The sequence below is a fragment of the Pogoniulus pusillus genome, chromosome 20, assembly GCF_015220805.1.
Source record: "Pogoniulus pusillus isolate bPogPus1 chromosome 20, bPogPus1.pri, whole genome shotgun sequence".
Classification (NCBI taxonomy): Eukaryota; Metazoa; Chordata; class Aves; order Piciformes; family Lybiidae; genus Pogoniulus; species Pogoniulus pusillus.
In genome coordinates this window covers 9,715,096-9,739,317 of record NC_087283.1, presented here as the reverse complement: position 1 = coordinate 9,739,317, position 24,222 = coordinate 9,715,096, and the positions used below count along the sequence as shown (strand labels likewise).

Below are 24,222 nucleotides of genomic sequence, written 5' to 3'. Positions count from 1 at the left end.
TAACCTCCTGCACCGCTACAGGTGAGGAGTTGGCCTCTTGGAAAGCAGCTCCATGGAGAAGGATCTGGGAGTGCTGATGGACAAGGTCTTCATGAGCCAACAATGTGCCCTTGTGGCAAAGAAGGCCAACGCTCTCCTGGGATGCATGAAGAACAACGTGGCCAGCAGGTCAAGAGAGATTCACTTCCCCCTCTTCTCTGCACTGGGGAGGCCACACCTGAAGTATTGTGTCCAGTTGTGGGCTTCACAGTTCAAGAGGGACAAGGAACTACTGAAGAAAGTTCAGTGGAGGGCCAAAGATGATTAGAGAGCTGGAGCATCCTTGTAAGGAGGAAAAAACTGAGAGATCTCAGGCTCTTTAGACTTGAAAAGAGTAGTCTGAGAGGGGCAACTTATAAACACATAAGTATCTAAAGGTTAGAGGCCATGAGGAATGAAGCTAGGGTCTTTTCAGTGACACCCAGTGATAGTACAAGGGGCATGGACACAAAACTGAAATCCAGGAGGTTTGTTTCACTTGAACTTAAGGAAAAACATCTTTATTTTGAGGGTGCTGGAGCCCTCAAGCAGACTGCCCAGAGAGCTTGTGGAGCCTCCTGTTCTGGAGGCTTCCAAATCCTATCAGAAGTCTTCTTGTGCAACCTGACCTAAGTGTACTTGCTTTAGCAGAAGAGTTGGACATTGTGACCCAGAACCTGCTTTAGCAGGAGGGTTGGACTGGATGATCTACAGAGATTCCTTTCCAGCCCCCACCATGCTGGGATTCTGTGACTGCATACCTGTGCTGCTGTTTCCAACACACTGTCAACACCATGACACAAGCTAGCACACGCATCCCACTACGTGTGCCTCTTGTCCGAGCTCTTTGTTTCACTTAACTCATCATAAACATGCAACTCCCTTTTGGCTGCTACAGTCATCAATCTTTGTTCCTGGGAACGTTTCAGTGATCTGAAACCTACAGCAATGAGGTCATGCTCGTGGAGCAGTCAGGGGAACTGACTCAGTGGGGCAGTGACTCACTCATCTGAGATCTCCATATACTCATTTCTGGATCGAGCTGGTCCAGGCCACTAAAAGGTGTCAGAGATTTTAGCACAGATACATCAGGAACACTGGAGAAATGAGTGCTGAAAGACCATGAACGTGGTGCACGTGAACCTTGAAAGCACACGTGGCTGAACACCCATCTCCACATTTGCAGCTCCCTGCCAAAGTGCCTCAAGGTGAGAGGTGAAGACATGAGTCGTGTCTTCAGAGCACTCTGGGAACTTTGCCTTCGCTCCTACTCCTGTGCTTCTATCACAAGTTGAAGCTAAAGCTAGGAGGAAACCTCAACTACTGGAGGGAAGCTTCCAAAACTGCTCTTTGGCAGAGCTACCTGGGAGCAGAAGCACTGCAAGGACAGTTTTGCTTGGCAACTTGCTGTAGGAAAATATATATATATATATATAAATACCTTTGGCAATTAAAGGACTGTAAAAAGCAAAGTTGGTTTGCCTTCCTGGCTAAGAACATACATGAGGTTAAAAAATAGACTCTGAATTGAACACGATGAAGACAACCACATTTTGCCTGCCTCTGAACCTGCCTTATGTACTGTTGATGCCACAATCAGCATCAGGGCGAGAGTGCACTACTGATGGAAAGCAATTGATCAGCAAAACATGGGTGTGCCACACCTTCAGGGAAACATATTAGAGACTAATATCTTTCCAATCAGGTCCAAAAAAGCTGTGTTTATTAATCTGCACTCATGATCTGGAATGAATTTCACCCAGTGTAAATCACAAGGCTGACAATGCAAAGGAGGCATAAGAGTAACCACATGTTTCACTGTGGAGTTGTTCTTCCCCTTTCCCCTTCCCCTTTAATTGCCTGACATTAATCCCAAATCCCACAGACTTTCCTTTGTGCCCCAGCTTCTCATTAGCCTTGGGATCATGTCAACGCCTTGACAACGAATTTCTTTCATATGGAGAAGGAGACTGCTTGATGCAGGTCTTCTCTGAAGCACTAAGACAACTCCTAAGCTGCCTTAGAATGTTCATATTTTACGTGCATGCCTAAAAAGCCTGCTTCAGCATGACAGATGCATAAAATAAGTTACAGACTGTTAAAATGGTGTCACTTCTGTGTAAAATGCCCATAAAGGTAATTGGCCTGTCCCTTACATCATGTAAAACCCTTCAAAAGTGCTCCAGGAGGCCAGTGCTTGGCCAAAGCAAAGCAGTCCAAGAAAGAAAAGCAACTTGCGTGTGTAAAGGACATGTATGGACAAGATCCTAGCAGAAAGAGACTTCAAGCACATGGTTGTGTAGGTGAACTGAGTTATGGTGGACTCCACAAGTCATTGCATTTTTTGGGGATGTGACACTTGGACCCAACACTGTAAGTAGTCAAAGACCATTAAACTTCTGTGAGAAGAGGGCTGGTGCTGCAGACCTGCTCCGAGGCATGCTGAGTTACTGGTAATGTATCCACTGATGACACTGGGCTTTACATCAGACACCATGTAGGGTCTAGAAAGATACTTAGAAGCTTCCTATTCTTAGACATCCATGCGCTCTTTGGCACCCTAAGAGGGTCCTACCTGTGGCTTTCCTGAGCTATAATACTTCAGAAATCTAGTTCTGAACACAAATTCATAATTAAGTTAGTAACAGGAAGAATTGTGTCCTAATGATGTTTTACAGAGATCTTCCAGAAGTTTCTAGAGTGTTATAGAATCATAGAATGGTTTAAGTTGGGAGGGACATCAAATCTCATCCAGTTCCAAGCCCCTGCCATAGGCAGGGACACGTCCCACTAGAACAGGTCACCCAAGACCTCAACCAACCTGGCCTTGAACACCTCCAGGCAGGGAGCAGCCACAACCTCTCTGGGCAACCTGTGCCAGTGTTTCATCACCCTCACTGTAAAGAGCTTCTTCCTAACCTCTAGTTTGAATCCCCTCTTTGCCAGTTTAAACCCATTACCTCTCCTCCTATCATTATAAGACCTTGAACATGTTTCATGTTATCACTAACACTGGCACTTATCTGACAAAATCATGCAATGCTCCAGGCTGAAAGCCACCCCGTAGAAAAAGACTCAGGGATGTTGGTCAACAGCCAGCTGAGTGTGCCCAGAAGCCAAGAAGGCCACCAGAATAAGCAATAGTGTGGCCAACAGAACCAGGACAGGGATTGTTCCCTTGTACTGGTGAGGCCACACTTTAAATATTGGGTTCAGTTTTGAGTTCCTTACTCCAAGAAGAGCACTGAGGTGCTGGCACATGTCCAGAGAAAAGCAACTAAACTGGTGCAGAGTCTGGAGCACAAGTTTTATTGTTAATCTTATTTGCAAGTTGCCAAATAGCCATATTAAAATAACAAAGACATGAAGCATTTTCGTTTCCCAAGATGTGACAGTTCAGGGTTATATGATTCACACTTTGGGTTTTGGTTTTCATGTTTCACTGGTCATAGGTGGGAGAACTCTGTGTTGGCCGTAGGTGGGAGAACTCTCTGTAGGCTACTCCCAAGCCTTTCCCTGTCCCATCATCCATCTTTGGATGCAGATCTGAGATGTTTCCAGTCCACAGGGAAATTATGAATGCTCACAACACCACCCCTGGAGCTTCAAAAGCCTTGGCGTGGTGGGTACAGCATGTGCTAAAGAGGCTTCTCAAGCCAGTTGCGAGGCTTTCATGCATTAGTACCTCTCCACCCAAGCCTCAAAACTACCACAAAAATGAGAAACTCATGAGAAACCAAGCAGAAATCACAGCTGACCTTCCCCTCCAGGCACGCACACCAGTGGCCAGTCCGCCACAGCGCTGTGTCAGTGCGAAACCTTTCAGCTCTGCATCGGCTGACTCACGAGTTGGAATTCCGCAAGCCGTCACAAGAGCTGATGGTCAGAGCATCACATTCGGATAAACACAGAGCTAAGAGCTTCTAAATTGTGCCTGAAAACTGAAGTTTTTGGCTAGCCTCTAGGTATTCCTTGCTTAAAGGTAAGCACCTACCAGGAGCCCAAGATCTCAAGGTGTTTTCCAGACCTGTTGATGACTCTTGCTTCCAGCACGTCACAAGAGCAGTGGGGTATTTTCACACCCTGCAGTGCCCTGATGGGAAGAGAGATTTGAGCTACCTCTGGAACTGAATAAAACAGCTACCAGGGCTTTAACACTCAGTCCAGCATCTACACATACTCCACAAGAGCCACCACGCAATGAGATGCTGCTCTAAGTGCGCCAGGAACACTGGCTTGATACCCACACAGGGCGAGCATGACTCTTCCAGCTACATTCCATATTCACAGAACAATTTGAGTTGGAAGGAACTTCTACAAGTCATCTGCTCAGTCAACAGAAACATCTTCAACCAGATCAGAGGCTCAGAGCCACATCCAACCCGTTCTGGGATGAGGCCTCTTCCACCTCTCTGGGTGACCTGGGCCAGGGTCTCACCACCTTATTGTCCCACAATCTTCTGCCTAGTCTGAATCTCTCTCTCTTAGTCTCAAACCATCACCCCTTGTCTTGTCACAATAGGCCTTGCACAAAAGTCTGTCACCAGCTTTCTAGTCATTCCCTTTAAGCACTGAAAGGCCACAAGAAGGTCTCTTCAGAGCCCTCTCTTCTCCAGGCTGAACAACCCCAACTCTCTCAGCCTGCTCTCAGAGCAGAGAGCTTCCAGCCCTTTCATCATTGCTGTGGCTTCCTCTGGCCTCACTCCAACAGGTCCATGTCTGTCCTGTGCTGAGGACCCCAGAGCTAGACCCAGCACTGCAGGTGGGGGCTCAGCAGAGTGGAACAGAGGTGGAATCCTCTCCCTCCACATGCTGCCCACACTGTGGGGGATGAGCTCAGAGCATGGTTGGTTCTGCACTCCAAGCACACATTGCCAGCTCATGCCCAGCTTCTCTTCTCTTTAATCCTTTGTATACTTTTGTGTGTTACATAACATGACAGAAAACTCAACTGAGAAGTCAGAGAAAGAGATCTGCTCTCAGTGTGGGTGTGGCCAAACTAGTTTCCATCTACAGCTGAACTTGCCCTGTCTTTAAGGTTGCCTGGTTCTCCTTTCAAGCACTGCTTGGAGCACTTGGAAGCTCAAATCTCACCAAACCAGTGAATCCAAACCCCATAGATAGCTTTGCAAACTGGTTCCAGAAATGTCACAAAGATACTCCTGGGAACTGGTTCTACCCAGAGACAAAGACACATCCAGCAAGCAGAACCCAGCCCAAGCCACGGTGCTATAAACCAACATAAATTTGAAAAGAAAAATCCCTTTCCCAGTCAACAGCCTTTCAAAACCAATTAAAATCTTCATAGGCTTGGGGATGTGACCTGAACTGGCAAGCCTGGCAGCGCTCCAGTTGTCAGAACGAAACACCATGAGGACTGCTGTTGTTGGGAATTCTGCCACGGAAAAACCAACCCCACCACTTAGAGAGCTTTGTCATCTCCCTGTCTGTCAGAACTGTGATACTGGTTGTTTGCATAAGCTCCTGGCACAGAGCCAGCTCTCCATGGTGTAAATACAGCTACAGAACATCAGGCCTTTCAGAAGCTGGTTCTTCTGAGTGTGTTCATGTGGCTTTTCAGACGGTGGGAGAAGGAGAAAGACTATCTTCAAGGAATCCAGCATATAAACCAGCCCCCAACAGCAGCCAAGTTGTCTCAATTTCTGACTCCAAAACATTTACCAGTCTCATCAGAAGTTCATCTCCTGACATTCTGACAACAGGAGTTGTTGAAATTAGAGATGCTCAGGGCTTTCAGGGGAGCTCTGCAGAGATAGATTCCCAAAGCTCGCTTCGTGGTGGTCCTCCAGAGGTTTGCCTGGCTGCTCTCCCAAACACTGCAAAAGCCTCTGAGCTATTACCAAGCTGCATTAGCATTCCTAAGGAAGATCAGTCTAAACCAGAGGATCAGATCCAAATATCCTCAAAGTGGATATGGAATCCAAACTAAATAACTCAATTTAAACTTCAGACTTGCCCATCTTTGCTCTTACAGGAAACTCCACTTTCCAACACCTTCTGAACTGGAAGTACTTGAACATCTAGGTCTGTCTGTTGCAGGCATCCAAGCCAATATGATAGAGATTCTCTGAAGAGAATCTACCCTACCCTGTTGCTAAGGATATGAAGTAGAACCAGCGAGGCTTAGTGTCAGTCCCATACATCTATCTCTCAACTTACAACACCATTTGCCCACATCAAGCTCAATTTTAGAGCAGAGTTATTCTTCTATGGCAAACAACCCAATCCTAGCCACCACCAACTGGGTAAACAGAGAGTCCTATTCTTCAGCTGCAGTTGAGAGAGGCTTGGAAACCTGACAGCTTTTTGTCACGTGGGCATGCTCAGGCTTGGCTCTGAAGTCAACAACTTCGGCTGATGCGTAAATCCCACCCAAAATCCACCAGCACGAGAGGCTGACGTTGATCTAAGCTCTGTGCAATCAAAGTGGCAGACTCACCCAACGCAAGCAGTCTCTCATGACTTGTCCATCAATCCTTTTTAATGCTTCATATTAAGCAAGCTTAGCAGTTTTGAAGCCGTTAGACTTGCAGTGAAGGAAATTATCCCATTAAATCTGCCAAATGTTTCAGTCTGCAGAACAGGAGAAGAAATGAAGCAGGCAGGTTACACCTGCAAACCTGTAACCAAAGAGCAAGCTCTAATCCTCCTCCAGCAGCACACACGTGTCTGCCTGGGGACACCAAGATGATTATTGTGAAGGCATCATGCTGACAGCATTTTATCAACCACCACCTACTCTGGACACCCTTCCATTTATTAATTAATTAGATACACACAGACAATTTGTTTTAAAGTTTGAGACAGCCACAGCAGAGCTCTGAAAAGTCAAACACAGGGAAACCAAAATGCGTTTGGAGTGGCACGGTCCCATGATCTGACCACATCTTTCATCTTGAATGATGATCAAGCCAAGAACTTCCCAGGCTACATCTTGGAAGGTTTTGTCTTGCTGTCAGTCTCAGCTACACCTTCCACACAAGGTGCTGAAGGGACAAAGAAGGTGCTCTTGTAGTAGCTGTGATGGTGCACAGTGCTTTATAGGCACAGCAAGATAGTCTCTGACCTACAAAGGTTACTAATAAGAGACAATAAAAGGTTTAGAAGACTAAAACAATACTGGGCAGTTTGCTTGGCACTGTCCTACACCTGGTCACAGTCTGGCAATCAGAATGAAGGAGGTGAAATGGCTTCAAAGGGATCAGCAGGAATTTTGTCCCAAGATTGAGAGGCAGGAATGACTGAAAAAAGTCTAGAAGGGAATAAAAAAATCTTTTGAAAGAAGAAGCCCTGAAAAAGAGGTTGGGAGAGCAGTAAGAGAGAGAGGATGGTGATGCAGTTGTTGATGAAGCATGAAAGCTGCCATAAGAAAAGCGTGACCAGAGCGAAAAGTCCTGGAAGCCAGGGACAGATTCCTCATTAAAATCAGTTTATAACTGCATGCAAGAGTAGCTTATACAAGATGAAGTGTAGAAAAGAAATCCATGCAGAAGAAAACCCAAGGAATGCCAATGAACAGCATCTTCAGTGAGCTTGGAGGTACAGAAAGGGTGAGACATTATATGGAATTTTAGGGGAGGCTTAAGGGTGGCAAATAAAGCATTTACTGTGAAACAGAATAACGTGTGTTCTGGGGAGAGAGCCAGGTGGGAGTGAGGAGACCAAAGAAACAGAGAAGAAAAAGAGTTAGTGTTTTATGAGTTTTCCCTTGGAAAAAGCTCATGCAGAAAGGGCAGTGTGGGCTGGAGAGGGAGAGCATGGGGAGCCAGAGCAGCTCATCTGTGGCAGGATCTCAAAGCCCTGAGAGAAGCATTGCGGTAGCCATGCTCAAAAGCATCCTGCAAACACCATGTGAAATGCTCACCTCTGAGTTCACCTTTCTTGGGAAGGAAACAGAGACCCTTCATGCTCCTAGCCCTGAAGCATCAAGGCTGATGTTAAACAATGGAATTTCCCTCCTACCATGCAGAGTTGGTATGGAAAAGCAGGTGGAAAGCAGTTTACAATTACAAGTCAGGCGAGTTCTCATCATGCCAGCTCTACAAATGACATTTCTCAGCAAGCTGGCGGGGTGAAGGTAGAGAAATGCCTGCTTTAGTCGTTATGCATTTTACAGTGTGTTCTAATTTAGGGGTAGGTGATGCTTCCAGCCACAGACATCACCATGCCTCCCATGAGGTACAGGCGGCAGCAAGATCTCTCCCTAAGGTAAATTCTGTTATTTCAATAAGTCCATGATTCACAAGGAGCTCCCCAAGGTTCAAAAGTACAGGATTCAGCAACCCCCTCTCTTTAATATTAAGCTTTTGCTATAGATCTGCAGCATGTTCACAAATTCTCAGAGCCTTCTACTCTCCCTCCCTGGCATGGCAGATGATTTCCCCCTAAAGGTTTGAGTGATCTTCAACCAGACAATAATTGCCTCTAGGTACCCAAGACCTAGTCACAGAGCTCCCTTCAATTTGAGACTGGCTCAGCCACAGGCAAAACCAGAAAGTCACCAGAGACCTTGATACACTAAAGTTGTGCCATTGTGCTGGTCTCAAAACATGGGGCATGGAAAGCCTGAGAAGGCATTTCCCAAGCCTGGAGAAAAGGAAGCTCAGGAGAGACCTTATCACTCTCTGCAACTACCCAAAAGGAGGCTGGAGTCAGGTGGGGGTCAGTCTCTCCCAAAGAACAAGTGACTGGACAAGAGGAAATAGCCAAAGGGTTGTCAAGGCCTGGCCCAGGCTGCCCAGCACAGTATATGAAAAGGGAAAACCGCCTGAGAAGAGTTTGTCCATCACAGATGCAGCCATCAGGGCTTCCCATATGACACACTACTGTGTTCACTCCACTGTGCCCCAGGTGCTGCTGAGCTCTTGTCCAGACCTAGCCTGCAGCTAAGCCTTCACAGAATCCCAAGATTCCAGCATGGTGGAGGTTGGAAGGGACCTCTGAAGATCATCGACTCTGACCCTCCTGCCAAAGCAACTTCACCTAGATCAGGTTGCTAACACAAAGTTGCACCCCCAAAATTTCTTACTATTCCTCTCTTCTCCTGGGCAGCACATAAAGGCACCACCAAGAAACATGTGAGAAGCCCTGGCTGGGGTTGTGTTGGTCTATGGATCTGGGTGGAATGACCCAAAAGGCATCACTAAAACAAACTGAAAAAATGAGTAGCCTTGTTTGGAAGGACAAGAAACTCAAATAACTGCCTACAAATAATCTTGCTGCTTTTATGGCAAAGAAAAACATGTTTTAAAGGTACAGAGTCCTTCCATTTATGTGTCTACAGCAGAGATCAGATTTATGTTTCACTCACAACTATTAATGCAAGCAACTTACCCGGCAGAAGCATCCAGGATCCTCACAGCATTTTAGAAAGCCATAATATTTATGATCAGGCCCTGAGCCTCTTAATATCCAAGAGGAGTAGGGAAGGAATGACTGGAGATTGCACTTTAAAAGATTTACTTCCCTCCCACTGGGAATTCAGTGCCTGAGTCAGGAACAGGTTCTCAAATGACATAATATTCCATAAAAGAAAAATATGGCACAAATATTTTGTTTGCACATAAAAATCATAGTTTTAATTAAAAGAAAGAAAACATATAGAGGTCTTATCAGGGGGGTTGGCAAGAAATAAGGGATACATTCAGTGTTATACAACCAAAAAACTACTGGAATTTACTTCATTTTTATCTATCCAGAGACACATTTCACAAGCAGAATCATTGGGAGGAACTCAGGTTTGGCTTAAAGAATAAACCAGATAATTGCATGCACTAATTTTAATCCTGTTCCCACAGATCAGCCCCCTCAAGGTCACTGTCCCCAGCCCCATTTTGGAGGCAGGTTACCCCACCAGACCCCTCACAGCTTAGTTCATTCTTCAGTTTTTGACATTTGCCTGGGACCTTTGTCTGGTTTGGGTTTGCATCGATTGCAATTCCAACTAATTTCTCTTGGAACCAAACTCAATGACTCAAGCATAATGTGGGCCAAGGCATCAACCTCTGCCTGGTTTTTGGTGGAAATCATATGACATTTTCCTCTCACATGACTCCCACCCTGAGTGTGAAACGACCTGAGCTCCTTCAAAGCAACAACTCAGTTAGACCCACGTTTGTTTGGGTGAAATCCTCTCTCAAGCTAAAGCAGCACAGAGTCTGGGCACTGCTGAAAAACCACCTAAGCTCTCAGAGGTGCCTCTTTGTGCCTCATGAAGAACACTGCATCAAACAAGCACATGCATCCCTTCCCTGTCCCATCACTGAACATTCTCATTATCACCCAGGGGAGTTAAAGCCTCACTGGCTAATTGCACAAGTCCCTCCAAACCATCACATTTCTGTTGTCCCACCTAGTTTTGACCACCCTAGTGGCCATCACCAGCATCTCCTGAAAAGGTGGAAGTCCCATGGCTGTGCAAGGCAGCTGCAAGAACCAAGACTTGCATTCACAGAGGTGTCCAAGTCCACTGAATTCTGTGCCAGCATCTTGATAACACAGCCAAATACTCCAACCAGCGACTCAAAGCACATTCAAGCAAGACTGAGTCACCCCAGTTATTTCGGAGCAGGATTTTCCATGCTCTACTGTGCCCCTTGCAGCAAAGCTCAGCAGGGATCTGCTGTCTGATCTCACAGAGCAGGATGAAGCTACAGAAGTCTGAAGATGACTCATGTCACACATCAGTCTGGGCTTCTGGATTTTATTTTTACTTCAGCAAAATACTCAGCTTGCCCTGGAGCAAATCTATTAGTTGCACTCACTTCTGGGAATGGTCAGAGTCCAATAGGGATCAAGAGTTAAATGTGGTTTCCTTCTTTTTGATTTGATTATTATTCATCAGTAGTGAAATTCCTTCCTCTGCAGAAGCTCTATCATACAGCCCTCAGATGGAATAAAGGTCACCTAATTTCACCCCTGAAGGAACAAACATTTACTCTTTCAGATCAAATCTCTTTCAGATTCCTGAGAAACACTTTGGAGCAGGGAGGTGGTGGAGTTACCATCCCTGGAGGTGTTCAAAAACTGTGTAGACGTGGCACTTGAGGACATGGTTTGACAGTCATGGTGGTGTTGGATTGATGGTTGGACTCAGTGATCTTAGAGGTCTTCTCCAACCAAAACAACTCTATGAACACTTACTCTCCAGCTCCAAAACCTGACTCAGTCCCATTTTAAGTCAGAAATGCTTGAGTTAAAGCCCGCAGCCTCCATCCCTTCAGAGGGGATATATCCAGGGAACACAGATTCTCCAAAACAGCAAGTTGTATTAGCACGGAGGTAGAACAAGCCTCAGACAATGATTAAGGGCTTTAGTAACAGCCTTGGGACGTTCCACACGCATGAATTATTCGTTGTGTTTATTGCAATAGCTCTCCATGATTCACCAAAGCTAAATCCATCTGCTATAACTTAAAGCTATAGCGTGAATCTCAAAGCAAACACGTGCAGTGCTTGCATGTGGCAACCGAGGGGTCTCCAAGTTTCCTCCCAAGCACAGACCTCTACTTCTCCACACACAGAACAGGCATTTAAACACTAGATGTAGCAAGAACTAGATGCTTTTCTCATCCTTTCATAGAACAACACATCCTAGGGGAGAGGGGTGGGGTGTTCTGATTAGCAAGCAAAGTTAACAGAAGGCAAACACAGCTCCAACCCACTTCCAGACATGGGTGCTTATAGGGATCACAGGATGTCAGGAGTTGGAAGGGACCCAAAGAGATCATCAAATCCAACCCTTCTGCCAGAGCAGGACCATAATCTAGCTCAGATCACAGAGGAACACATCCAGAAAGGCCTCAAAAGTCTCTGGAGAAGCAGACTCCACAGCCTCTCTGGGGAGCCTGATCCATCATCCAAACTGCATGCTATATTCATCCCTCCAAACACCCTTCCCACTTCCTCTCCATACAGGTGGGCAGCAAATCACTTGCCAGCAGAAGGTCAGCAGCACCCCCTTAACCATTTCCCAGCAGAGGCTGTGACTACAACACAGTAGGATGCATACTGCAAACACCACCAGCTTTTCAAGGTACTTGCTGGTGGAAAAACTGCCATTTCAGGGAAAGCCCTGTTAAAGCCAGCAGTGTTTTGTACAACTGACTTTCCCTGGGATGTAAAGAATGTGAGAAGTTTTCACAGCTTTACTTGGATTGTAAGTACCTTTGCGTTAGAAATAGCAACTTAACCTGAGCCAGACCTTTTCCCCAGGAGACAGAATCCCTCAGACTTAGTCCAAACTATCCAGATTTTATCTGACTTGTGATAATCCAGTTTACAACTTCTGAGCTACCAGCAACAGTGACACACAGACAGTACCCCCCCAAACAAACAGAAAACCCCACAATCTCCCCCCAAAAAAAATCTTTGTGGGAAAATAACAGCTTGATTTAAAAGCTCTCAACTCAGAGCTGCTGTCTTCAGACACAACGTCCATTACCAAGACACACAGCATGGATCACATTTAATGGACCTCCTCCTTCAAGGGTAGCAGGGAAACACAGAATCATAGAATCAACCAGTTTGGAAGAGACCTCCAAGATCATCCAGTCCAACACGCCTTGGGAAATTGGAATTCACAGAATGGCAGCATGGCAGGGGTTGGAACACACCTTTAGAGATCAGCTAGTCCAACCTCCCTGTGCCAAAGCAGGGTCACCCACAGCAGGTTGACCAGGATCACAATGTCCAGGTGGCTTTGGAATCTTTCCACAACCTCTCTAGGCAGCCTGCTCTGGGGTCCTGGCACCCTCACAGCAAATATTTATTCCTCCTGTTTAGTTTAAATGGAAGCTCCTGCGTTACATTTCCCCTTGTTCTGTGGCTGTGCACCACTGAGAAGAGTCTGGCCCCATCCTCTTGCTGAGCATTAAGAAGAGCCCCTCTCAAGCTGCTCCTCTCCAGGCTAAAAAGTCCTAAGTCTCTCAGCCTCATTAGGGCAGAGCAGAGAGGGGTGGACAACTTCCCTTTACCTGCTGGTGACACTATTCTTCATGTACCCCAGGATATTCTTCACCTTCTTGGCCACAAGGACACACTGCTGGCTAACGAACAACTTACTGTCCACCAGCACTTCCAGGGTCTCCTCCATAAAGCTGCTTTCCAGCAGTTTGACCCCTGACCTGTACTGGCACAGGGGGTTATTCCTCCCCAGGTGCAGGAGCACACACTTGCCCCTACTGAACTTTATGAGGTTTCTCTCCACCAAACATGTGAATGTGTCTCTATAGGATTAAGCAGAGTCAAATCTTTGCTGCATCTGCCTCTCAGCATCCCACAAATACCACTCAGAACAGAACATGCTGGTGGTTCTTGAACTGCAGCTGAGCTTCCCATGGCTCACTTCAGGTTAATCTGTTCCCTACCATTTTGCTCTGGGTTTTGAAACTCTCCATTTCTCATTTCCAGCCAGTAAAGACCACACTTGTTTCATTTCAAGGCAGTGTCTGAGCGTAGGAAGGCAAAGTGACTTCATAGAATCATTATGGTTGGAGAAGACCTCTAAGATCAAGTCCAATGGACTTGCAGATGCAGTGTCTTACAGGCCAAGCTCTTGATGAATTCTAGCTCCTACCCTTATGGTCACACTTGGCTGCAATCATCTGAGCTACAAAAGAAACTGGACTAAAATATTTCCACCAGATTTATAGGTTGTATTGAGATTCTGCTCCCACAATGTTTTAAAGCCAAGACAGGTGCAGTAATATATCAAAGGGTAAAATCCAGCTTATTTTCACTAAACCAAAATGAACCTTAAAGCTCACTACAGGAATACTGATTTTGGACATATGTTGGACTCTCCTGCAGAGACCTTTGAAGCAAGGTGCAATGTGATACCAGTCAACAGAAAGGGCATAAAAATGTGAACTGCCTACATCTAGAGAAAGGCAGTGGAGCTGGTAAAGGGCAGAGAGCACAAGTCTTGTGAGGAGTGGGGTTGTTCAACCTGGGGAAAAGGAGGCTAAGAGGAGACCTTCTGGTTCTCTTTGACTCCCTGAAAGGAGGTTGGAGCCAGGTGGGGGGGTTAGTCTCTTCTACCAAGAAACAAGAGACAAGACAAAAAAAACTATCTCAAGTTGCCTCAGGGGAGGTTTAGGTTGGACACTGGAAGACAATTCCTTGCTCAGAAGGTTGTCCAGCCCTGGAATAGGCTCCCCAGGGAAAGAAGGGGTCACCATCCATGTAGATGTCAAAAAGAAAAGTGCAGGCACCCAAGACATGGTTTAGTGGGCACAGTGATATTAGGACAACTCAATGATCTTAGAGGTCTTTTCCAACTGAAATGCATCTATGGAAACAGATCTATGATTCTATGAAACAACCAAGCAAAAAACCCCTTCAACCAAGGAGTTTGAGTAGATTCACTCAATGCAGAACACCTTATTACCAAAGCAGACATTCTGTAGTAAATGCAGGATCCCACAGATTTCATCTTCAAAGACTCAGGGATTACCACTGAGAGAGACATTATACAGAGTGGGACACTTAAAAGTGTGTGAAACAGGAATAAACTAAGAAGGAAAACCCTGTAATGAATTCTGAGAAGACTTGACTTGCATAACAGTGTCTTGATCCATTTTAAAGCACTTCCAGAAGTCTGCCTTTTTTTCCCTCCATGCTGAACAATAAACATCTAATCAGAGTGTGCTTCATAACAGCAGCAAATAACTGAAGTAAAATAAAACAGCAAATCAGGCTTAAAATCTCCCCAAAGCCCCAGCTAGACTTGCAAAGCCTGCACACGTTTGCATTTCACAGCAAGGGTGATGAGCACAAACGTCCTTTGATTCCACAACTCCTCAAAACACACACCCTCCCTCCAGCCCTCAGGGCAAGGCTCCAGCTGGAAGCAGAGAAAAACCATTAAGACCAAACAAACAAACTAAACCCCCAAACAACGACAACAACAAAAATCCACAAAACTGCCCAAACCATCCCAGCTCCCCCTCACTGCCTGTTCCCTTCAGGAGCAAGCTTGCAGATCCTGCTGGCTGATAGGAAGAGGTCCAAGTCTCACTGAGCCCTCCCTTCATCCATTTGGGAAGAGTAGGTGGGACGTTGAGAGCGCAGGACAGGGTAGACATGCAACCCAGGTGGCCCCAGGGTGCAACACCCAAGAGTATGGAGTCATTCTAACCTTCCTCCTCAGGCTGTGGTCCTCTGACCACAGGGGCTTCCAGCTGCCACGTGGGTGGCAGGGCTCGGTGGTGTGCAGCAGAGCTGTGGAATACTCTCACCTCGAAGGTCAGTGCCTCAACTTTCCCTGTGCTTGCCTCCGAGTGACGAGATGCTATGAGATTCTCCTGGTTATCTTCCCAGATTCCAGCAACTCTGCAGTGACACACCTTTGCTTTCAGCTGTAGATGCCACAGCAGGGTCCAGACTACATTCAGTGCTCATTACAGCACCTCTGCTCTTGGTCCCTCACTATTCACCCAGCTATGTCTACGCAACCAGTTGACGCAAGTGGTGGGTGAGCCGGAAGCCAGCTCCAGCCCCTGGGATCTCTCTGCCCTGCCTACTCATCCCTGCTGCTGAGAAGTGGCCGTGGCCACTGGCAAGAGCTGGGGCCTCCAGCTACATCTGCCGGAAGATACATCATCTCTGTGTGGTCCTCAGAGGGAGCCCAATGCCGCTGACAACATCTCCACTCCCCCACTTCCCACCTCGGCCCAGCCTGCTCCAGTGCACAGGGCAGACCAATGCTCCCCGGCAGTTAAGCACTTCACTGTTAGGTACATTTCCAAAGTCTGCAAAGGAAGACCACAGAATAGAGAGATGCTGTCCACAGCCCTTTCTATGCCAAGTGAAAGGAAAAGACAGAAGGAAAGGCAAAGGCAACCCAGACTGACATAGCTTACTGCTCCTCTTCTGAGCTGCTGGAATGCTCAACGCTGTTCCAGCAGCAACCTCTTAACACCAAATCAAAATAACTGGGGGACAATAAATAGACACCAACAGGAGCTTTAAAACAATGCTTTATAATGGTTACACCATGAAACAGATGCTCTGGTTAGAGTTTGAAAGTCTACACACCACCACTCCAGTTATCCTGCCCTTTCCCAGCCTAAAAATCCTCATTAAACACCTTGAAGGTAATTAAATGCCTTGAAGGCATCAGGCCCAATACGATTAGGAGAAGATGGGACACTGACAGCTCTAGGGAACTGTGTAGGGAGGGTCAAGGAGAGTAATTCCTGCCTGTGAAGGAGATGTTTGAAAGACAAACCTCAGCCTCTTTTTGACATCAGTCCCAGTCTCATCTCCGTAACTTGGCATTATTTCTGAAGCCTTCTTTGCTTGCTCAGACTCCATGCCCACACCTGGGTGCTCAGGGGTGTAGTCTAGATGCTTACTGACAAGGTTTAGTCATGGCCTGGCAGTGCTGTGCTAACGGTTGGACTCAATGATCTTAACAGTCTTTTCCAACCTGAATTATTCCACGGTTCTCTGATTCTTCCTTCTAATCTAGCTCCAGTCAACTGCCTTTCCTGCCCGGGTGGGACCTCCTAGAGCTCTCCTGCCCCACTTCCTCTGCTTCCATCTTGCAAACTGAGCAAGCTAAGGTGAGTCTGTGCCCCATGCCAACCTCCACCCAAGCATCTTGTTCTGTACAATGGGAGCTCACATCTCACTGCAGCCCTGCATGGGTTGTGAAGCCTTTGGTGGACACACAAGATGAACAGACAAGAGTGATTACACCCACTAAACCTAAAAAAAGAAAGTGTGGGGAGGTTTCTTTCCTCCTCTCTCTAAATTACTCCACAGATCAGTAACCACAAAGCAAACAATTGCCATCTGCAAAGGCAGTGTTCTCCTTGCAGGAAGGAGAGGGGGTGTAGAAGGTGCTCCCAGGAGAGGGCTCAGCTGCTGAGCAGGATGTTCTGAGGAAAGACAATGAAACCAGAGCTGCTTGAAAGAAGGCAGGTGGTTTGTATCTCTCTTTCCTTTTCTTTAATTGCACACACCAGGATTTGTTATTGGGGACAGTCCCAGTTGCCTGCATGTCCCACACTCCATCCTGCTGGCAAGAATCCTCCACATGGGGCTCTTCCTCTCCACTAGCAGCAGAGATGCACTTTGCTCTCAAAGCCAAGAGTTAGTACCTGCATTTCATGGGAGGCAAAGCAGCTGATCCAGTGGAAGGTGTTCCTGTTCGTGGTAGAGGGTACAACTAGATAATCTTTAAGGTCTTCTCTAACCCAAACACTCTGCAACCCTAAGGGTGAAAAACATGCCCAGGTCCACACAGCAGGGCTGAAAATAGAGTCCATAGGTCCAGTTCCCACCTTGTGGCAGTTGAAAGAAAATGATCAGATTCTTTTTGATGCAACTTCCCCTTCCACTCTTCCCTGCACAGAATGAAGGTAAGGGAAACCCATAGAGCAGAGGAGGGATCTCCTGGTTTTTTCCATCTCATTACTACACTGTTCACTCTGCATTGCTCAGCTACTATATAACTGATGACAGCCCAGAAGACACCAGGAAATACCTCATTTTCACAAGCATGCAGAAGACCCATCTGCTCACAGAGAAGCTGTAATCTTAGCTACATCATCATCATCATCTTAACTCTAACTTTTCCCCTAGCAATTCAAATTAGCCTTAATATTCTCCTAGCAATAAAGAGCAGGAAATTTGAGGTTTCAATGTGATTCTCAGACACATCCAATCCCCCAGGTCAAAAACTTACTTGCCCCTCGAGCAAGTTAAAGTTAAACTAAAAGGATTTTTCTTTTTCTTTAGCCAAATAACTCCAATCCTACAAGGCATTTAGCAGAAATTCACTTTAATTTCACATGTCCATGCCCCAGCAGAAACACATTAAAGACATTAACATTACAATGAATTTAATCCAAATCTATATTATAATAAGGCCAGATGTCTGCTCTGACAATGAGCTCAGAGGAACTTACACACTTATTTACACCAGCTGGAAATTTGGCAGAGAGCAGAAGGGGAACATCTGAGTTTTGCAGAGTACTGTAAAGATGTCCATGGAAAGAGAAGACCTGCAGTAGAGCAGTGCTCTCATTTCAGGTGTCAACTCCAATCCAGATGAAGAAAGCAATTTGCTCAGGCATCACTGCCACAGGACTGACTTAGAATCATAGAATCAGCCAGGTTGGAAGAGACCTCCAAGATCATCCAGTCCAACCTAGCACCCAGCCCTACCCAATCAACCAGACAACTTTTCTTGAACACCTTCAGGGACAGTGACTCCACCACCTCCCTGGGCAGCCCATTCCAATGCCAATCACTCTCTCTGGCAAGAACTTCCTCCTAACATCCAGCCTATACCTACCCAGGCACAACTTGAGACTGTGTCCTCTTGTTCTATTGCTGGTTGCCTGGCAGAAGAGACCAATCTCACCTGGCTACAGCCTCCCTTCAGGCACTTGTAGACAGCAATGAGGTCACCCCTGAGCCTCCTCTTCTCCAGGCTAAACAACTCCAGCTCCCTCAGCCTCTCCTCATAGGGTTTGTGTTCCAGGCCCCTCACCAGCTTCGTCACCCTTTGCTGGACACCTTCCAGCACCTCAACATCTCTCTTGAATTGAGGAGCCCAGACTGGACACAGTACTCAAGGTGTGGCCTGACCATTGTTGAGTACAGGGGAAGAATAACCTCTCTTGTCCTACTAGTCACACTATTCCTGATTGAGGCCAGGATGCCATTGGCACCCTTGGCCACCTGGGCACACTGCTGGCTCATGGTCAGCTACTATCTACCAGTACCCCCAGGTCCCTTTCTTCCTGGTTGCTCTCCAGCCACTCTGTCCCCAGCCTGTAGTGCTGCTTGGTAACTTGCTCAATAGACAGTTGTCACCTCTGAGATGTGATGGTGATTTTAAGATCCTTTGCTGCAATACCTAATGAGGAGTGAGCCCAGTTCTGGCAGACTGGTTTCTCACAGCAGCAGGGAAGTACTGGAGAGAATCCAGCAGAGGCTACAAAGATGCTGAGGAGAGAGCACATCTGTGAGGTGAAAAAGCTGAGAGAACAGAGTCTGTTTAGCCTGAAGAAGAGCAGCCTGAGAGAAGATCTTCTCAATGCTTGATAAAAGCTAAATGTAGGGACATGTGGCAAAAAGATGGGGCCAGATTCTTTTCATTGGTGCCCAGCAGCAAGACAAGGGACCAACAGGCACAAATCCAAGCCCAGGAAGTTCCATCTGACTTTGAGGATAAACTTATCTGCTGCAAGTGTGCTGGGGACCTGGACCAGATTGCCCAAAGAGTTTGTAGAGTCTCCTTCTCTGGAGAAATGCCAAACTCATCTAGACACTGTGATCCTAGATAACCCTTCCAGCCTCTATCATGGTGAGATTTGGTAATTCTATGTGTGTTCCTGTGTTACCACCATCATTTGCATCAAGAACCAAAGACCACTATGGAGAAGTCACTAACCTACATTTTGTTTTCAGTTTCAAGCAAAGACAATAGGTAGAGCAAAACTTCATTTGTCCAAGTGCTGATCTGTCACAGCAGCCGCTAGGTTGTTACTCTTTAGACATCCTTGGGAACACAGCACAAACACCTTAGCTGGGTCTTACACAAAATGCCTTCTGTTTTTTAATTGTTATTGCTCAAAACTAGACATTTTTATTTGGACTCAGCTCATTAGGATGAGCAGACAGTGCAGGAAAAGAAGTGGTCCACACCCTGAGAAAAATCTTTTATCGCCAGCATTTCAAACTGAAGACAGACAGGAATTTTTTGGAGGTTAGGAAATCCATTTTACTTTGGAGCTTGTAAACTTCTACCTCTCTCTGGGAATCCAGGAAATTAGAAAATACTCTTAGAAAGAGGCTTTGTGGGGAGCATTATCCAGTCTGGAAATAAAGTAGCTCCCACATCGCATGGATTTGGGACACAGGCAGTCCTTGGGCTTGGGATGTACAAAACACTGATGCTGACTCCAGCCCAAGTCATCTCTACCCCCCCCACCCTTGCTGATGGGCTGCATGGTTTGAAATCCCAGTTCCCTAGCACTCTGCTCCAGGTCTATTTTGGTGTGTGCACACACCACCAATGAGGCCCCATGCAAGCAGCAAGAAGTGCCACCTGAAAGCACCTCAGAGATGGGGTGTCTGGGCATGCAGCACAGCATAAATGTCCATCCCAAGCTGTACATATGTCTACTTCTAGATTTAAGCTTTATGAGGATGTGGAAGTAAACACCAGCAAAGCACGGGAGGTCTGCATGGAGAGCTCTCACCCAGCTGGTGTCTGAGAGGTCTCGTGGATCTGCTCAATAGCTTTATTTTCTGAAGGACTGGTCCAGCACTCCCTTTGAATTCATCTTTGAGCTGTTAGAGCACAGCACACATGGTCGTAACCGCAGAAGGTTCAGCAGTATAAAGCTTTACAAGAAGTCTTGAGAAAAGACAGAGCCCTGCCTGTGCAGAGGATTAAGCCAAAGCAGAGGAAAGTTTACAATTTACCATCAGTACCCTTTTTACCTTCAAATAACAGTTCATGTGTCCTATGGGCAAAAACCACTGTGACCACAAGTCTTCTAAATTTGAGTTATTGTAGGAAAAGGTCCTGTTACAAGCCATGGAGATCTATCAGGGGGGTACAGTAGCAGACATTTTATAGCCTTGCTGTTGTTCAGGCAGTTGACTTCAGAGCAGAAAAGCAATCTCTGGGAAGTCTGCAAGAAAAAGATATTCTTATGTAGCCTATAAATACCATTGACCCAAACTGGGAGGTGCTTATCCTGGCACATTTTCAAGATGCTGTGTAAAGAAACCAGATCTCTCTACCCATGATTGAATCCACTCTTGGTGGAGAAATTGCTAAACAAGGCAAAATGTGAGCCTGCTTCCAACTTCAGGCAGCCCAACCTAGAGAAGGTGAATTATTAGGTCATTGGTGATGAGAAGATAAAGTATTGAAAGAAACAAGTCCATGGGGGTGACAGCATCCAGGTCATACATCAGATGAAGCAAAGGGTGAAGAAATGAAGGACCAGTAGTAGGAATAAGTATTCCTAGACCATGTAGGAGGCTTGGTAACATTTTCCTAGAAAGGTTTATGGACAACCTTGGAAGCAGCAAAAGGAAAACTCTTAAACAGAGAAGATTCCCACTGAAAAGCTGTAAGTTTGGTTAGTTGGTTTGGTTGGGTTTTTTTGTGGAAACATTTCCCTATTTGTTAGAGGAAGTTTGCAGCAGTTAGAAGTTTTGCTGCACCCTTTCTTCACATAGTGATTGTACAGTGAAATTCAGTATTTCATATTCCAGATGGACACCACTCCATGTCAGTTTACTCAAATTCACCATTTTTCACCCCAGATAAGAGCTTTCTCAGTAAGATATAAGAACTTTCCAAGGAGAATTTTGGTTTTCATCTCTTTGCACTCACCATCCCATCATCACAGAGCAGCTGGCTCACAAGAACCTCAGACTCACCTAGAATCTTCTTCACCAGGTTTTTCTTTTTATGCTGAGAGGATGCACTTAACATCATTAAATGCAAGAAATACGATTTGAAAAAGGTCCTGCTTCTAATCAAAGATAGAGAGGAAAGAGGATGCAGCTGAACCAAGAGGGGGAAAAAAGAGCTGAAGAGGAATCAGTGAAGTGACCTACTTCTTTTATCATTTTCCAATCTGTTTTCACACTTTGCTCATTCTGAAAAATGGACAAAGATCCTGTGCAAAGAGAAGAAGAAAGGAAAGGTTTCCTTCTGTCAGATTGAATTTCCGCAGTGGGAAGGCAGGGTGGGATGATGTCATCCCACCTCCTGCTTTCCATCAATTGGATGGACTGAATATGCACCACTAGTTAGAGGAGAAAGCCCAGAGTAGCCATGGATCACAGCTCGGTTGAAAGAAAGGAAGTAAGCTAATTTCCTCTTCAAACACAAAGCATTATGATGATTATCTTGCATTCAGCTACCATGTTGCTAGTCCTCGTCACCCTCATGAAACAATGATGCATCATCACATCAGTATTTCCCAGGTAAGGAACAGAAGCCAAAAGAGACCTTGAAATTGCAGTCAAAACCTAAATCAGTCCTCAAGGCTTCCTTGAAGCCTCATCCCACAGCATGTATTCTCCCAGAGCTGGATCCATGCTCAAATACACTGGATCTGAGAGTTAACTTCCTCAAGGAAACAAGTTTCTTTGTCTGGTTGCAGTTGGTCTGGGTGGGTTGAGAGGCTGGAACACAATGAAGAAGTCTTTGAAGACATCAGCTGTGTGGCATGTGTTGCTAGTGGTTAATACCCTGGAGCATCTGTCAGAAGCATCCTCAGATTAACTTCAGGAACCAAACACAGGACTATCAAAATGGTTTGTCCTGCATCAACACAGGGCAAGTCCTGGACTCAAGGTAGCACCACTCTGCAAGGTGACTCACCACAGAAAGAATTTGGTGTTTTTCCAGGCTCTGGGAACTGGTAATGGCATACAGAGCTAAAAGCCCATTCAAACCCAACCCACATCAATGCAGCCCAAAAAGGCTGTGTTTTGAGGGGTTACCAGAAACAAGCTGGAGAGTCTTTGGGATGCGTGTTTGGCAAGTGCCCATCCCAAGAAAAGGCCACCAACACTGGCATCCCTTCTCAGCCCTTTTTAGAAGCCAAGATGAGGGATCACTCTAGCTGCAAGACCACCCCAGAGAATGGGAAGCATTTCAGCAAACGTGACATCTGCACTGTGGCCATTATGGTGGACACCTGTGCTCAGGAGAAAAATGCCACCAAGCCCTGTGGTGCTCCAGACAAGCACCACACAGCCACCAGCGGTCCTGTATCCAGCTGCTCCCATGCTGCTGAGCACATCTGGGAGCCCAGCCACTAGGAATAAAACAACTAAAACCAGCTGGATCAGGAAATTAAAAGGGGAGAGAGGATCAAAATGCCACACTAAAGCAGGCTCCATCAGGCTCGATTTGCAGAATGCAAATAAAACTAGAAATAATTTTGTTTGCTGCAATCCAGAGACAAAATACATCTAACCTTATCTGCAAGGATCGTGACAAACCCAAAGCAGAGGCTGTGCCTTCCCAAGCAGACATAGAATAGAGCAAGAAAAGAGAACCAGGGACAGTTCATCTCAGTGTTAGCTCCTCACAATTAATTCCGCGTGTTTGCGCAGAGGAGCTCACCGAAATTTAAGCAAATAGCAGCAAACCTCAAAAGAAGAGAAATCTCACTGCATCCCCAAAGTATGCAGCCATGGAGATGTTGCAAAGATGCCAACTGGCAGGAAATGAGGAGGGAACACAGCATTCTGAAGAAACCTCCTCATTTTTCCCATTGAGGAGCCGAGCCAATCCAAAGGAGCAAGGGGGGAGCTCAAACCTTCCCCCTAAATCAGGGGAAGAGGGAAAGAAAACACTGTAATTTCAAAGTGAGGAGACCACACAGTAAAAGGAGAAATAAAAATAGCAACAGTGAAAGTAAGCTCCTTCTCCCTTGGTCCTTCCTTATTTAACCATTTTTTCAGAACTAACCATACAAGATGTATCGAATTTGAAGCCTTTATCACTTTTCTACCAGTGGTCCATCTGTGAGGGCTGCAGTCCACAGGGTACGCTCCAAGTCAGCTCACACAAAGCTTTCACAGAAGACAGGAGGACTTCAAAGCTGCTGAGATGTGTAAGGATGCAAAGGGCAGCCAGACTACAATGAAATCAAGTTTTAAAGAGAAGTCTTGAGGAGAAATTGAAAATGCAACAGGGTGTTCTGCTTGGTGCAGAGAGAGTAGCCACTGAGGTGTATCAGAAGTGTATGAAACTAGAAAGAATGGAAAATACCTCTAAGATGATCAAGTCCAACCATTAACCCACCACTAAACCACATCACTCTTTTCAGCAGTGCCCTGTGGGACATGGAGACAAGGGGCAGGGGACACAGACTGGAACACAGGATGTGTGTTTTCCTCAACGTGAAGAAAAACTTATTTTACAGTGAGGGTGATGGAGTGCTGGACCAGGCTGCCCAGAGAGGTTGTGGCATTTGCTCTTGCACGACATGCTCCTATGTGATCTGTCCTAAGTGATCCTGCTTTAGCAGGAGGGTTGGACTTGATCTCCATAGGTCCCTTCCAAACTCTCTACCATTCTATGATTCTATGACTGAGTTGAGACTAAGTCATAAGGATGTATCCTTTGACAGGTCCAGTAGTAGTGGGACATCTGAGCTGTAAGAAAGGTCCTGCAGACTG

At 46.1% G+C, this 24,222-nt stretch overlaps 1 protein-coding gene across 13 annotated transcripts in view; it reads right to left on the bottom strand.

Moving 5' to 3' along the window:
- The window catches only part of ZNF469 (zinc finger protein 469), a 243,180-nt gene that overhangs the window by 182,028 nt on the left and 36,930 nt on the right, over positions 1-24,222 (bottom strand). The window contains exons 3-4 of one of the 13 annotated variants that reach the window (XR_010306017.1): positions 23,510-23,678; positions 19,409-20,699 (exon numbers count right to left, since the gene is read on the bottom strand). The exons of 11 other annotated variants lie outside the window; for them this stretch is intronic. The gene's annotated coding sequence lies outside the window, so the exon portion shown is untranslated. Of the gene's footprint in view, positions 1-19,408; positions 20,700-23,509; positions 23,679-24,222 lie in introns of those variants that run through there. One more of the 13 variants, XR_010306004.1, reaches the window with a different exon arrangement.